Below are 14,241 nucleotides of genomic sequence, written 5' to 3' on the forward strand. Positions count from 1 at the left end.
TAGAGGCAATACCAACAGGCAGTTGCGATCCGTGTAGAGGCCCCTGGTCGTGATCAGAAGCCACCAAGGGGACCTGGCCATTACGTTTGCGGTACATCTACCAGGCCCCACATGATATACCAACAGATGTCAGATCACCAGTGTCAGAGGAGATTGTGCCTATAGAGAGGGTGGTGGCATGTCTCTGTGCCCTGCTCAAGGATGGCCTGCAGCCCATGGGCTCCTGTGGACATCCCATGCCTTTGTTTCTCATCATTACAGCGGTCCCGAGGCTGATCCCTCTGAAGCCTGTTCGGGGACCACCAGAGACCTTGTTGGGTCATGCAGTTAGAAGTGCACCGCTGCATCAGGGAGGTCACCAATGGCCGCACCGGATGGCCAGTGAGGATGTTCACTTCAGGCCGGACTCTCATAGCCAGACCCAGAGGGCCATTGGTTCTGGCATCATTGCCGGAGAACCATAGGTTGTAATGTTCATAGACTGCACACAAGTGGTCATCAGGTCTACTGCCAGGCTACCACCTGCAGACGTCAATATTAAAGGAGCCCACTCAATCCAGGTGAAGCTGGTATGTGAACACCACAGTTGCTTGCAGCGAATGTGTGACCATCTCTCAGGAAACTGTCATGACACCTGGGTCTTGCACCCGTCCCGGCCACCACCACTGTTCACTAAACTGGCCCAGAGGGAGGGGTGGCTTCTTGGAGATAAGGGCTATCCATTGCAGACATGGCCATCAACACCAGTGAGAGACTCCACCACTGCTGCAGAGTAGAAGTACAACGCCAGCCACTGAGCTACAAGAGCCACCATTGAGCAGCTGATCGGCATGCTGAAAGAACGCCTTCAATGGCTGTATGGATAGGGTAATGCCCTGTACTACAGGCCGAAAAGGCCAACTCTTTTCTTTGCTGGTCTGCACAAGTATGCACCCAATAGGGGCCAGGCTTGGCATGATGATGAGAGACGTCAATAGATTCCTCCTCGGAATATGAGGACGCTGAGGACCTACAACATGAAAGATACATTGGAGGGCAGATGACACCCAGGCTCTGCACACAGGGCGAGCAGTGAGCGAGAGACGTACAGAGCTGTCATATCAGACAAAGGCTGTCTGCTCCATCGGAACCACCATGAACTCTGCAAGCCACACTGATGCAATGTCCATGTCACTGAGTCCCTGGAGACGCTCATGAGTAATCATGGCATAGTAATGGTGTTTTTGCATACGTTGGCTCTCCTGAAGTGCCAACGGTGCAAAAGGATGTGACGTTGCCGCTAAATGCTGGCACATATCATTCCCACAGAGAAAAGGACACACATGTTGGTGAGGAACATTTAGTGAAAGGAGTGTTTACATTGCTGTAACATACGTGTATTCCCATTTGTATCAGTGTGTTCTCTGCAAACCTCTGTAATACATTTAATGGTCTATTTAAGTCTCACGTACTGGAATGTGCAAAATTAAGATTATTCACCCAGGTGCAGCTCGCCTACAAGAGGGAATGTTACACTTAAGTGGGAGAGGAGAATCACAACTTCACAGGACATTGGGACGCAGCAGGGTAAGTATGTGACAGCAAAGCGGAATGTGTTAGAGTAACTAAGCAGGTCAGGCAGCATCTGCAGAGAGAGAAGCAGAGTTAACTTTCAGGTCTGTGAACTTGGACAATTTAACTCTGCTTCTGTCTCCACAGATGCTGCCTGACCTGCTGGATTTCTGCAGTACTTTCTGCTTTACTGCCAGATTGACAGCAGCCCCACTCCGCAACAGTCATGTAAGTATTTCTCGGACGGCTGTCAGGAAACAGGTGCTACAGCGCTCTATATTAGTTATCAAGCGTAATTTAACAATTAACCAGAACAATAAACCCTGTGTATTCGGGATAACATCTAAGTTAGCAATTAACTGAAACGTTTTACACTCTACTTTAGTTATCAAGTCTAATTTTACAATTACCAAGAATTTTATACCCTGTGCATTAGGGATGAGATCTTATTTAACAATTAACTGGAACAATTCATGTTATGTATTAGATATCATGCCTAATTTAACAACTAACCGGAATATTATGCCTTGTGTATTATTGGTGACATCTAATTTAACAACCAACTGGAGCGTTTTACACTCCGTATTAGATACCATGTCTAAAAAAGCAATTAACCAGTATATTATTCCCTGTGCATTAGAGATGACATTTAACTTGATAATTTATTAGAATTTGAAGCACGCTATACTAGTTATCATGTATAATTTAACAATTAACTAGAATATTATAACTTGTGTGTTAGGGATGACATCTAATTTAACAATTAACTGGAACATTTTACAAACTATATTAGTTAGTTTGTCTAATTTAACAATTAGCAAGACTATTATACCCTGTGTTTTCCTGATGGCATCTGATTTAACAAGTGGAACGATTTACGCTCTTTATTAGTTATACTGTCTAATTTAACCATTAACCAGAAGATCATTCCTTTTGTATTTGGGATGGCATCTAATTTGACAATATATTGAAATTTTATACACTCTTATTAATTACCATGACCCATTTAACAATTAACCAGAATATCATTCCTTTTGTATTAGGGATGGCTTCTGACTTGACAATATATTGGAATTTTATACACTCTTATTAATTACCATGACCCATTTAACAATTACCCAGAATATTATACCCTGTGTATTCAGGATGACAGCTAATTTAACAATTCACTGAAACATTTTACACTCTACATTTATCATCATGCCCAATTTAACAATTAACCAGAATATTACACCCTGTGTATTCGCGATGACAACTAATGTAACAAATGCCTGGACGTTCTATACTCCGTATTAATCATCATGCCCCATTTCGCAATTAACCAGAATTTTATACCCTTTGTATTCGGGATGACATCTAATTCAACACCTAATGGGAACATTTTGCACTCTGTATTAGATATGATGTCTAATTTAACAATTAACCAAAATATTATCCACTACTTAATATGAATGACATCTGATTGAACAATGCCCGGAACGTTTTCGTCTCTATATTATTTTGTATGTCCATTCAAACAATTAACCTTAATATTATCCCCTGTGTGTTATGGATGGCATCGAATATAACAAATGCCTGGAACGTTTTACGCTCTATATTAGTTATCATGTCCATTTTAATAATTAACCAGAATATTATCCCCTGTGTATTATGGATGACATTTAATTTAGCTATTAATTGGAACATTTGCACTCTCTATCGGTTATTTTGATTTGATTTAGAGATACAGCATTGAAACAGACCATTCGGCCCACCGAGTCTGTGCAGACCATTAACCACCCATTTATACTAATCATACACTAATCCCATATTCCTACCACATCCTCACCTGTCCCGATATTCCCCTACCACCTACCTATACTAGAGGCAATTTATAATGGCCACTTTACCTATCAACCTGCAAGACTTTTGGCTGTGGGAGGAAACCGGAGCACCCGGAGGAAACCCACGCAGACACAGGGAGAACTTACAAACTCCACACAGGCAGTACCCAAAATTGAACCCGGGTCGCTGGAGCTGTGAGGCTGCAGTGCTAACCACTGCGCCACTGTGTGGAGTTTGCAAGTTTCCCCTGTGTCTGTGTGGGTTTTCTCCGGGTGCTCCGGTTTCCTCCCACAAGCCAAAAGACTTGAAGGATGGTAGGTAAATTGGCCATTATAAATTGCCCCTAGTATAGGTAGGTGGTAGGGAAATATAGGGACAGGTGGAGATGTGGTAGGAATATGGGATTAGTGTAGGATTAGTATAAATGGGTGGTTGATGGTCGGCATCTCGAAACTAAACTAAACTAATGTAACAATTAACCAGATTATCCCCTGTGTATTAGAGATGATATCTAATTTAAAAATTAACTGGAAAGTTTTACACTCTGTATTAGTTAGCTTGTCGAAGTTAACAATTAATCAGAATATTTTACACTGTGTATTAGACATGACATCAAATTTAACAATTAACTGGAACATTTTACACACTCTATTAGTTGTAATGTCTAATTTAACAAGGAACAAGAATATCATCACCTGTGTCTTAGGGATGACATTAAATTTGACAATATATTAGAATTTTAAGCACTCTACACTAGTTATCCTGTGTAATTTAACCATAAACCAGAATATTACAACTTGTGAATTAGGGATGATATCAAATTTGACAATTAGCTGGAACATTTTACACTTTATATTTGTTATGATGCCTAATTTAACAGTTAACAGGAACATTCTACCCTGTGTATTAGGGATGGTGTCCTATCTAACAATTAACAGGAACAATTCATGTCCTATATTAGTTAACATTCCTCCTTTTACAACTAACTAGGATATTCACCCTCTGTATTAGGGATGACATCTAATTTAACAATTAGCTGCGACGTTGTACTCTCTAAATTAGATATCATGCATAATTTAACACTTAATCAGAATATTATAGCCTGTGTATTAGTGATGGCATTTAATCTAACAATTAACTGGAACGATTTATGCTCTATATTAGTTGTCTTTCCCATTTGAGAATTAACCAGACTATAAGCTGTGTAATGGTGAGTTCATGTTGTTTAACAATTTGCTGGCATGTTTTATACTCTATATTAATCAAGTCTCTGTTGGAAGCTGCAGACGGAAGATCTCCAGAGGAGATGAGGTCAGTGACAGTCCCGGGGGAATCGGAAGAAGTGTCTGAGTGTTGGCACTGAGCGTCTGCAAGGTGGAGGTCGGTACACCGGACAATAACAGCACCACCCTTATCTGCAGGTTTGATGACAATGTCGGGGTTAGAACTGAGACCGGCATGTTCAGAGCAGGGATAGTTTAGAGTGAGTGTGGGAGGCAGAGAAATTATGATGACGCGCTGACAGTTTTTAATGAAAAGATAAAGAGCTGTTAAGAGGCCAGAGGGAAGGGTCCAGGTAGAGGGTGCATGCTGGAGGCGGGTGAATGGGTCTTCTGGCCGGGGAAGGACTCCTGTGCAAAGAAGTGAGCATGGACGTCAAGGCAATGGAAGAAGAAGTTAATGTCGTGCCAAGCACGGAATTCATTGATGTGGGGGTGTAAGGTGATTAAACTGAATCCTTTGCTGAGTACCAAAAGTTCAGCACCAGAGAGGGGAAGGTCAGAGGGTATAGTGAATACATGGAAAGGGGTCAGATCAGAAGGGGTTGGGTCAGAGGGAAGAGAAACGGAAGGAGGATCTGCAGGGGCATTAGTTCCCATCAGCTGTTGGAACTTGCATTCCATAGCACATGAAAGGAAGAAAAAAGACTAATATTAATGCGTAGGATAAGACGAAGGATGAAATGAAACTGAGGAATAGAACAGCTTTGAGATAACGTGAGGTGGTGCTTCTTGGTGGAGAGAGAGGTCCAGTGTGTACATGCGGAGGGCACATGCAGAAATCCAGAGTAGATCTCAGGATGCGGCAAGAACAGCTGTCCGACGAACGTTGTATTTCGTAGAGATGCCTGTAATCCTGCTGGATTAAAAAAAAGGATGCAAATTCAGTTGGAATCCACGTGGAATAAGTCGGAGTTGGAGACAGTCACTGAGGAAGGAAATGTTAATGTGAAAACATGTTTTGGTAGACACTTCAGCAAGCAGCACGACGGAAATAGAAAGCAATGAAAGTGAACAAGGTAAAAGAGGCAAACGAAAATCCCGTCGGAGAGAAGAGCAGAACTTCTTCAATGTAATTACTGGAAGAGAACTGGCAGTGAATTAAACACTAAGATAAAAGCAAAATGCATCAGATGCTGGAAATCTGAAATAAAAGCAAGAAATTCTGGAAATACTCAGTGGGCCTGGCAGCAGTGAGAAGCAGCGTTATTGTTTCAGGTCAGTGACCGATTTTCAGAACTGACAGATATTAGAAATGTAAAAGGTTTTAAGCAACTAAAACGGGGTGGGCAAGAGATAACAAAGGAGAAGATGTTGATAGGACAGGGTCAGAGACTAATTGACCATATTGTCATGGAACAAAGGCAAATAATGTGCTAATGGTGTGCTGACATACAAAGCGTGAGGACAAAGAGGGTGAGAATTGACTGTTGAGCAGAACGCACTCCAGTCACTCACATTAAAAAAACAGTAGGTAAGCATAGTAGAAACAAACTGAAAAACCTAAAATAAAGTAAACAAATAAAAAAGGAAAAAGAAAACAAAAGAAAATATAACCAAAAATACAAAGGGGGGCGTCATGCTCTGAAATGATTTAACTCCGTGTTCAAGCCGTCAGGCTGTAGTGTGCCGAATAGGTAAATGAGATGTTGTTCCACGATGTTCTTGTGTTGATGTTCGCTGGAACACTGCAGCAATCCCAGGACAGAGATGTGAGCATGAGGGCAGGGGTGATGTACTGAAATGACCAGCAACCGGAAGCTCGGGGTCATTCTTATGGACTGACTGGAGATGATCACCATGCCGAGCTGGTACAATGTGAATATGCTTGAACGAGCTCAGGATGCTGATCGCCCAGTCAAGCTGGGGCAGTGTGAATATGGGTCAACCAAGCCAGGATACTGTTCACCATGTCGAGCTGGTGCAGTGTGAATATGGGTCAACCAGCCCAGGATATTGATCACTATGCCGAGCTGGTACAGTGTGAATATTGGTCAACCATCCCAGCATACTGATCACCATGCTGAGCTGGTACAGTGTGCATATGGGTCAACCAGCCCAGGATACTGATCACCATGTCGAGCTGGTGCAGTGTGAATATGGGTCAACCAGCCCAGCATACTGATCACTATGCCGACCTGGTACAGTGTGAATATTGGTGAACCATCCCAGCATACTGAACACCATGCTGAGCTGGTACAGTGTTTATATGGGTCACCCAGCCCAGGATACTGATCACCATGTCAAGCTGGTGCAGTGTGAATATGGCTCAACCATCCCAGCATACTGATCACCATGCTGAGCTGGTACAGTGTGTATATGGGTCAACCAGCCCAGGATACTGATCACCATGCTGCGCTAGTACAGTGTGTATATGGGTCAACCAGTATTGGATCCTGATCACCATGCTGAGCTGGTACAGTGTTAACATGGGTCAACCAGCCCAGGATACTGATCACATGCAGAGCTGGTACAATGTGAATATGGGTCAACCATACCCAGGATACTGATCACTATGCCGAGCTGGTACAGTGTGAATATGGGTCAACCAGCCCAGGATACTGATCACTATGCCGAGCTGGTACAGTGTGAATGTTGGTCAACCAGCCCAGGATACTGATCACATGCCGAGCTGGTACAATATGAATATGGGTCAGCCATCCCAGGATATTGAGCACCATGTCGAGCTAGTGCAGTGTGGATATGGGTCAAACAGCCCAGCATTCTGATCGCTATGCCGAGCTGGTACAGTGTGAATATTGGTCAACCATCCCAGAATACTGATCACCATGCTGAGCTGGTACAGTGTGGAAATGGGTCAACCAGCCCAGAATACTGATCACCATGCCGAGCTGGTTCAGTGTGAATAAGCATCAACAAGCCCAGGATATCGCACTGATACCTTCCTTTATTAACAAAGTTCCAATTTTGCCTTTTTTCCCCGAATGTCAGATATCCTTGAATTTTGAATTCCAAGTCTTGGTCAGTCTGCAACCATCTCTCTGTGATTTCTCTCAAATCACATTCATTTATTTCTATTTGTGCTGGCAAATCATCTATCTTGTTGTAGATGCTGCGTCCATTCAGATAAAGAGCCTTAAGCTTAGACTTTTTTCCCATTACTACTCATTTTGTTTCTAATTTCTGCTGCAATATTTTGCTTATATTTTCTGCTCCTTCCTGTCACACTTTGATTACTGTTCACCTCTTCACTACCCTGCATCTCTGATCTCTCATTTCCTTTTGATTGTTTTTAAAACTTCCCTTGAATTGAAACCCCCCCACCCCCGTCCCCCGCACTAATTAGTTTGAAATCGAATCTACAACCCTAGTTATACGTATGGGCATATGGGCAGGACACTGGTCCCAGCATTGTTCAAATGAACCCCGTCCCAACGGAACAACTCTCTCCTTCCCTAGAACTGGTACCAGAGCACCATGAATCGGAACCCATTTCTTCCACACCAATCTTTGAGCCATGCATTTACCTCTGTAATCTTATTTACCCTGCGCTATTTTCCACGTTGCTCAGGTAGTATTGCGGAGATTATTGACTTTGTGGTTCTGCTTTTTAATTTAGCACGAGCTGCTCATAGTCCCTCAGCGGAACCTCTTTCCGAATCCTTCCTCTGTCGTTGGTACCTACATGGGCTACAATAACTGGATCCTTCCCCTTCCATTCCAAGTTCGTCTGAAGCCAAGAAGAGGTCTCCTCAACCTTGGCACCAGGTAGGCAACGCAGCCTTCAGGACTCTCTATCTTTGCTGCAGAGAACAGTACCTATTCCCCTAACTATCCTAACCCCTATTTGTACATTTGTCTTTTCTTACCCACTTGAATGGCGCTCTGAACCATGGTGCTGTGGTCAGTTCGCTCATCCTCCCTTCAGCCTGTGCCTTCGTCCACACTGGGAGCAGGAGCCTCATAACTATTGGATATGTCTCCTCCAAAGCTAAATTCTAGATCCCCATACTTGCCTCATTCGCAATCACACCCTCCTGTCCCTAACTGCAGTCCAAAGTTGATGTAATTAATATAAGGGGCGCGACTGTCTCCGGAAGCACAGTGTCCAGGTAACTCTAACCCTCCGTGCTGTGTCACATTGTCCGCAACTCGGACTCCAGCTCATCAACTCTGAGCCGAATGTCCTCGAGCAGCCAACACTTGTTACAGATGTGGTCACCGTGGATCGCACTAGTGTCCACCAGCTCCCACATAATACAGCTACAACACATCGCCTCCCCAGCTATCTCTATTCTAATTAATTAATTTGGATGTTAAATACTTTAAATGTGAATTTCTTATCTGTACTCATCATCTGTAATCACGTCTCATCATTTAAACCACTTGGCTAATCAAAACAGGCACGGATGAGATATCCACCAATCACCTACCTGTTTTTCTGAGATGACACACCTCAGCTCTGACAGGTGGAGAGAGATAGAAGGGATTCTCTGCCACAGCTTTTTATCTCATGCCGCCGCTGCCCTTCTCATGCAGGTCCACTCTCCATGTGCAGTGATAGCATACGAAAGGATGACTTGATGTTCGCTGGTGTGATCATGGTCCAGGGAAATTGGGAAGATACGCCAGAGAGTTAGAGCTTAGGCGCCCCAAGGTTCTTTTCAGAAAACAACAACAGAGATTCCATTGTCAGCAGGTTTAATGACAATGTCATGGTTGAGAGAATGAAGTGTTGCAGATCACACGGACATCGATCAGAGAGAGTAAAGGCGACGGGATTCATTTAATCATACCTGCCTCCATATTAACATAAACCTTAACTATTTTATTCCCTCCATGCCTCCTTAGATTAGATTTAGATTAGAGACGCAGCACTGAAACAGGCCCTTCGGCCCACCGAGTCTGTGCCGAACATCAACGACCTATTTATACTAATCCTACACTAATCGCATATTCCTACCAACCATCCCCACCTGTCCCGACATTTCCCTACCACCTACCTGTCCTAGTGACAATTTATAATGGCCAATTTACCTATCAACCTGCAAGTCTTTTGGCTTGTGGGAGGAAACCGGAGCACCCGGAGGAAACCCACGCAGACACAGGGAGAACTTGCAAACTCCGCTCAGGCAGTACCCGTAATCGAACCCGGGTCCCTGGAGCTGTGAGGCTGCGGTGCTCACCACTGCGCCACTATGCCGCTTTTCCCTGGTTCTGTCTTTGCTAAAAGTAATAATCTCAAGCATTACATGGTTCTGAAGAAATCGCATTAACGTGCAAAGCTGGTGCTCTTTCTCTCTCCACAGATGATACCAGACCTGCTCAGTGTTTCCAGCATTATCTGATTTCAAGTCTGATAATGCTCGCCTTCTGCTGGTGGTTACAGGTGTTTCAGTCAGCCGACCAAAAACAAAAATCACCATCAGCTGGAGAGTCAGCACGATGTAGTCGTTCTCCCGACTGAGTAACAATTGCACACCACTGATGACGAACTAAAATACTTAGAATTAAATTGCAAAAACACATTAATTTCTGATCAGATTCTCCTGCTCTACCGCCATACTCCGGGATAGTGCAGCACAGTAAAACAACATTGTATTGTATCTAGGAATTGGTGTATATTTAGAACTTGAATCATAATATTGGAATTAATATTGACAAAGACACACATTACAGCTAAAACATGGAATCAATGTTTTTATTAATTTTGCATTATTTCCATTGTACATCAACACTTACATTATAAACTGCAGTAATTTGTCCACATCGAGTAGATGGCGGTGGAGCAAGCCGATACAATAAATGCAGATAAAAGAGACAGACCATTTATTCTTCGACAGACGTATTCTAAACATTCCTTAATAGGATATGAACATGTGAAACGGTTACAGAACGAATTGCATACCAACTCTTTATTGATAAGCAATGGATTTAATCTCTGTGTCAGTGTTGGTAATTACATGTGGAGGAATGTATCTCAGTATTTGTACAGACAGAGAAATGATCCGAAATCAATTCTGTTTGGTATTTTAATTAAACAGATTACACACACTTTCAGAGAAAATATGGAGAAAAGCCAAATCTTGTTATTCCAACACCAAGTAATCTGGTGACTGATGAACGCAAAGTGATGCTTATATCGTGAAGTAAAGCACATTCAGCATGTTCACACTGTTGGAAATGTTCATGCCATTGTTTCAGATTTAACACAGAATATTTTCCACCAGTCTGTGATACACCTTTAGACATCATTTGCTGGATTTGAGGCTGACTTTTCAGCTGAAAGGATAACAGAAACGACTTGAGAGGGTTACAGCAATGCCAACCATCAAATAAACACATCAAATACAGTATATGTTCTCTACTCAGAATATTTCTGTTTCAATAATCCTCCTATTTCAATAGTAAGTACACAGAATGTTCTCTGCGATACTTTAGAATCACTGACTGCTGAAAACACCATTCATTATCATATTAATATAAGAACCAGCCGGGACTGTACACTGTCAGCACAAATAAATGGAACAAATAATACAGCATTGGTCTTACCGGGTTTATGCAGATGTAAGATGTTGAACCGCACAGTCACTGCCCGTCATTGGTGGAATGTCTGCTGCTGTGAACGTGTCACAGTGAACATCCTCATTGTTTTCAGGATTGGAGGGAACCAGCAAAGCTGTTTCAGTGCGGGTCTGGGAGTTGCATACTATGGAGAGAAAGATGATGGATTAATTATTGAACTAAAAGTGAGTTCAGTGCGGGTCATCTGTATAAGTGTCAATGAGGTGATGGGGACTGGAATTTGAATGGTTTCCAGCTCCATTCACCGTGTTGTTATTTTCCCGCTGGGTGATAGCAGATGAAGTGGATCTGCTGAGCCCGAATCAGGGTGTTTAGATTGAGCACCTGAAGGATTTCCAGTGAATGTGTTCATAACAGAGATAACGTCAGGATGTATTTTCTAAAATAAGTCCAGCATTTACTTTTGTTCAGAGATACAGCACTGAAACAAGCCCTTTGGCCCACCATCAACCACCCATTTTCGAGTAATCCTACACTAATCCCATATTTCTACCACATCCCCACTTGTCCCTATATTTCCCTACCACCTACCCATACTCGGAGCAATTTATAATGGCCAATTTACCGACCAGCCTGCAAGTCTTTTGGCTGTGGGAGGAAACCGGAGCACCCGGAGAAAACCCACGCAGACACAAGGAAAACTTGCAAACGCCACACAGACAGTACCCAGAATTGAACCCGGGTTGTTGGAGCTGTGGCTGCGGTGCTAACCACTGCACCACTGTGCCGCCCCATTGAGGAGACTAATTTGCTTTAATCACAACATGAATTTAAATCAATCAGCAGTCTGTGAGATCGCCGATTGGAATGAAATTCAAAGTAGAAACAGAGAGATGGTGACTGTGGGAGTTTAACTCACAGATAGTGGAGAGATCACCGCCGGCACTTGTCAGTGTGAAGAGATCATCAGGAACACTGTCCAGCAACAAGTGACCATCCTGAGTGTCAATGGCTCCAGTCTGAACATCATCATAATCACCGGGGACCAGACCTGAGAGGAAATAATGATTTTCACAAAAATCACATGGTAACACTGAATATTTAGAATGATATTGTTAGACGCCAATCTACTCAGGCTTGCCAGGTTTGACTGTGATCTTCAGCTGGAATGAGATTTGAGGCTGACGAATGGTAGGACCATGTCGTGCCGCGGCAGTTGAGTCATCATAGGCCCGTCATATATTTTAAACGGCAGCCAGCAATCGATTGAAAGACAGGAGCACTGTGGGACATTGGGTGGGAGGACTGACAACTGATCTGTTTGTAAGATGGCAGCAGTCAGAGCAAGGGTGGAGCCCATGTTTTCTCATGTCTCCCTGTACGTGTTCCTCCAAGCGGCAATGGCAGGAGGGAAGCGCTTTTCCCATCGGAACGGGTGGAGGAGGCCGGCTAGGCTGGCAGGCAGGGCCTGGCAGGAGATTGAGGAGGAGTTGAGCAGACGTGAGGTAGTCCCATGTAAGAGGCTTCAGTGCAGGAACAGGATCAATGCCCTGATGTAGTATGGCAAGGTGAGTGCAGTGCCTTACATTAAGCTGACAGCCTTAAATGTCACACAATATGAAAATGAAATTGGAGGAAGGGTGCCCCCACTCATTGGTTCAGATCCTCCTCCATCAGATCCTCCTCCAGCTCAGTGACCACCTCCCTGATATGGCACAATCTTCAGTGACACTGCTGCTCTGACATTTGCAGGAAGCAGAGCCTCTGATGGTAAACCCACTCGTGGGTAGCATCATCTGCACTCAAGAAGCTGCTTGCGTGCTACTGTGCTGCCCTGCTAATCCACACTCTGTTCCAGCCTCACGATTCCTGTCCCTCGCTGGGTGCAGCAGACCAACCCTGGGGACTGCTGTTCTCTCCATCTCTGATGCTCCTCCACAATGGGAGATCTCAAAACAGGAGTGGATGACACCTATTGTAAATTGCTGCACTCACTTCTCAAACCCTTCATTGTTTTCATTTTTTATACCTATCTTATAAGTCAGAGAGGATGCTCATTCTGAATACCTCTGTTGTGATCGCCAAGATCGGTCAGCCTCCAGATTGCCAATACCGTGATTCAATATCTCTCCCCCTCCCTCCAGTGCCACAATGCTTTTCACAGCCAAAACTGACCTTCCTCTGAACTTCCCCTTGGTTATCGATGGCGAGTCTCTGAAACTGTTAGTCTCGCCCGCCTTTCACTAAATTGTGAATAGTTTGGAAAATTGCCATGAATTTCCTGTTTTCTTTGCTCCGTTATCTGCCCAGTGTCTTAAAGTGGAGCCTCCACCCACGAGATCGGTCGACTCGGGGAATATCACCTAACCGTGTAAGGACGTCAGGTTTCCTTTGCACCGCTATCCAGCGGCATTTTCACTCCCAGACTGTGGTCACTGTGCAACAAAATTCTGCCCTCCATTTAAAAGTCACGTGTATCCCATTGAATCACCCATCCAACATACACGCAAATTTCACATTGCACCGCCAAGACAACAGTGTCAGAAAACATCATGAACTGAAAGTTTCATTCCATTATACTACTGGATACAATCGGGATGATTTTGTAGAAATCCAAATTATTTCTCAATTTTTTAAAACTAAACTCACTCAGCAAATCTCCATGTCTTCAGCAGCATCATTTTCGGGCGAGTGAGTTCTGATTGATTTAATTGTTGATTTTAGATATCAGACAGAGTGATGGATTAAAAAACGTGATGGTAACAAGTAAAAATGTACCCACCCCGAATTCGAGAGATGTTCCCTTCAGGATATTCTGATCCAGGATCCGTGTCACCCAAACTGTAACTGGTGTAATATTCAATCTGATTGAGGGACTCAATGGAATCAGTAACTGTTAAACACAAACATGGATGGTTATTGGAGAGATTGATTGGCACGTTCGAATAAATAACATAATACCGTCATCATCTGGTGACAACGTCCTGGGACTTTGTATCTGACGTGATTGTGGAAAATTCATCACAGGGACTGCAGTGGTTCAAGAGCAACTAGGGTTGGACCTTAAATGTTGGCTCATACAGCGAGCCGTTAAAACAAT

The sequence above is a fragment of the Heterodontus francisci genome, unplaced genomic scaffold (assembly GCF_036365525.1).
Source record: "Heterodontus francisci isolate sHetFra1 unplaced genomic scaffold, sHetFra1.hap1 HAP1_SCAFFOLD_124, whole genome shotgun sequence".
NCBI lineage: Eukaryota > Metazoa > Chordata > Chondrichthyes > Heterodontiformes > Heterodontidae > Heterodontus > Heterodontus francisci.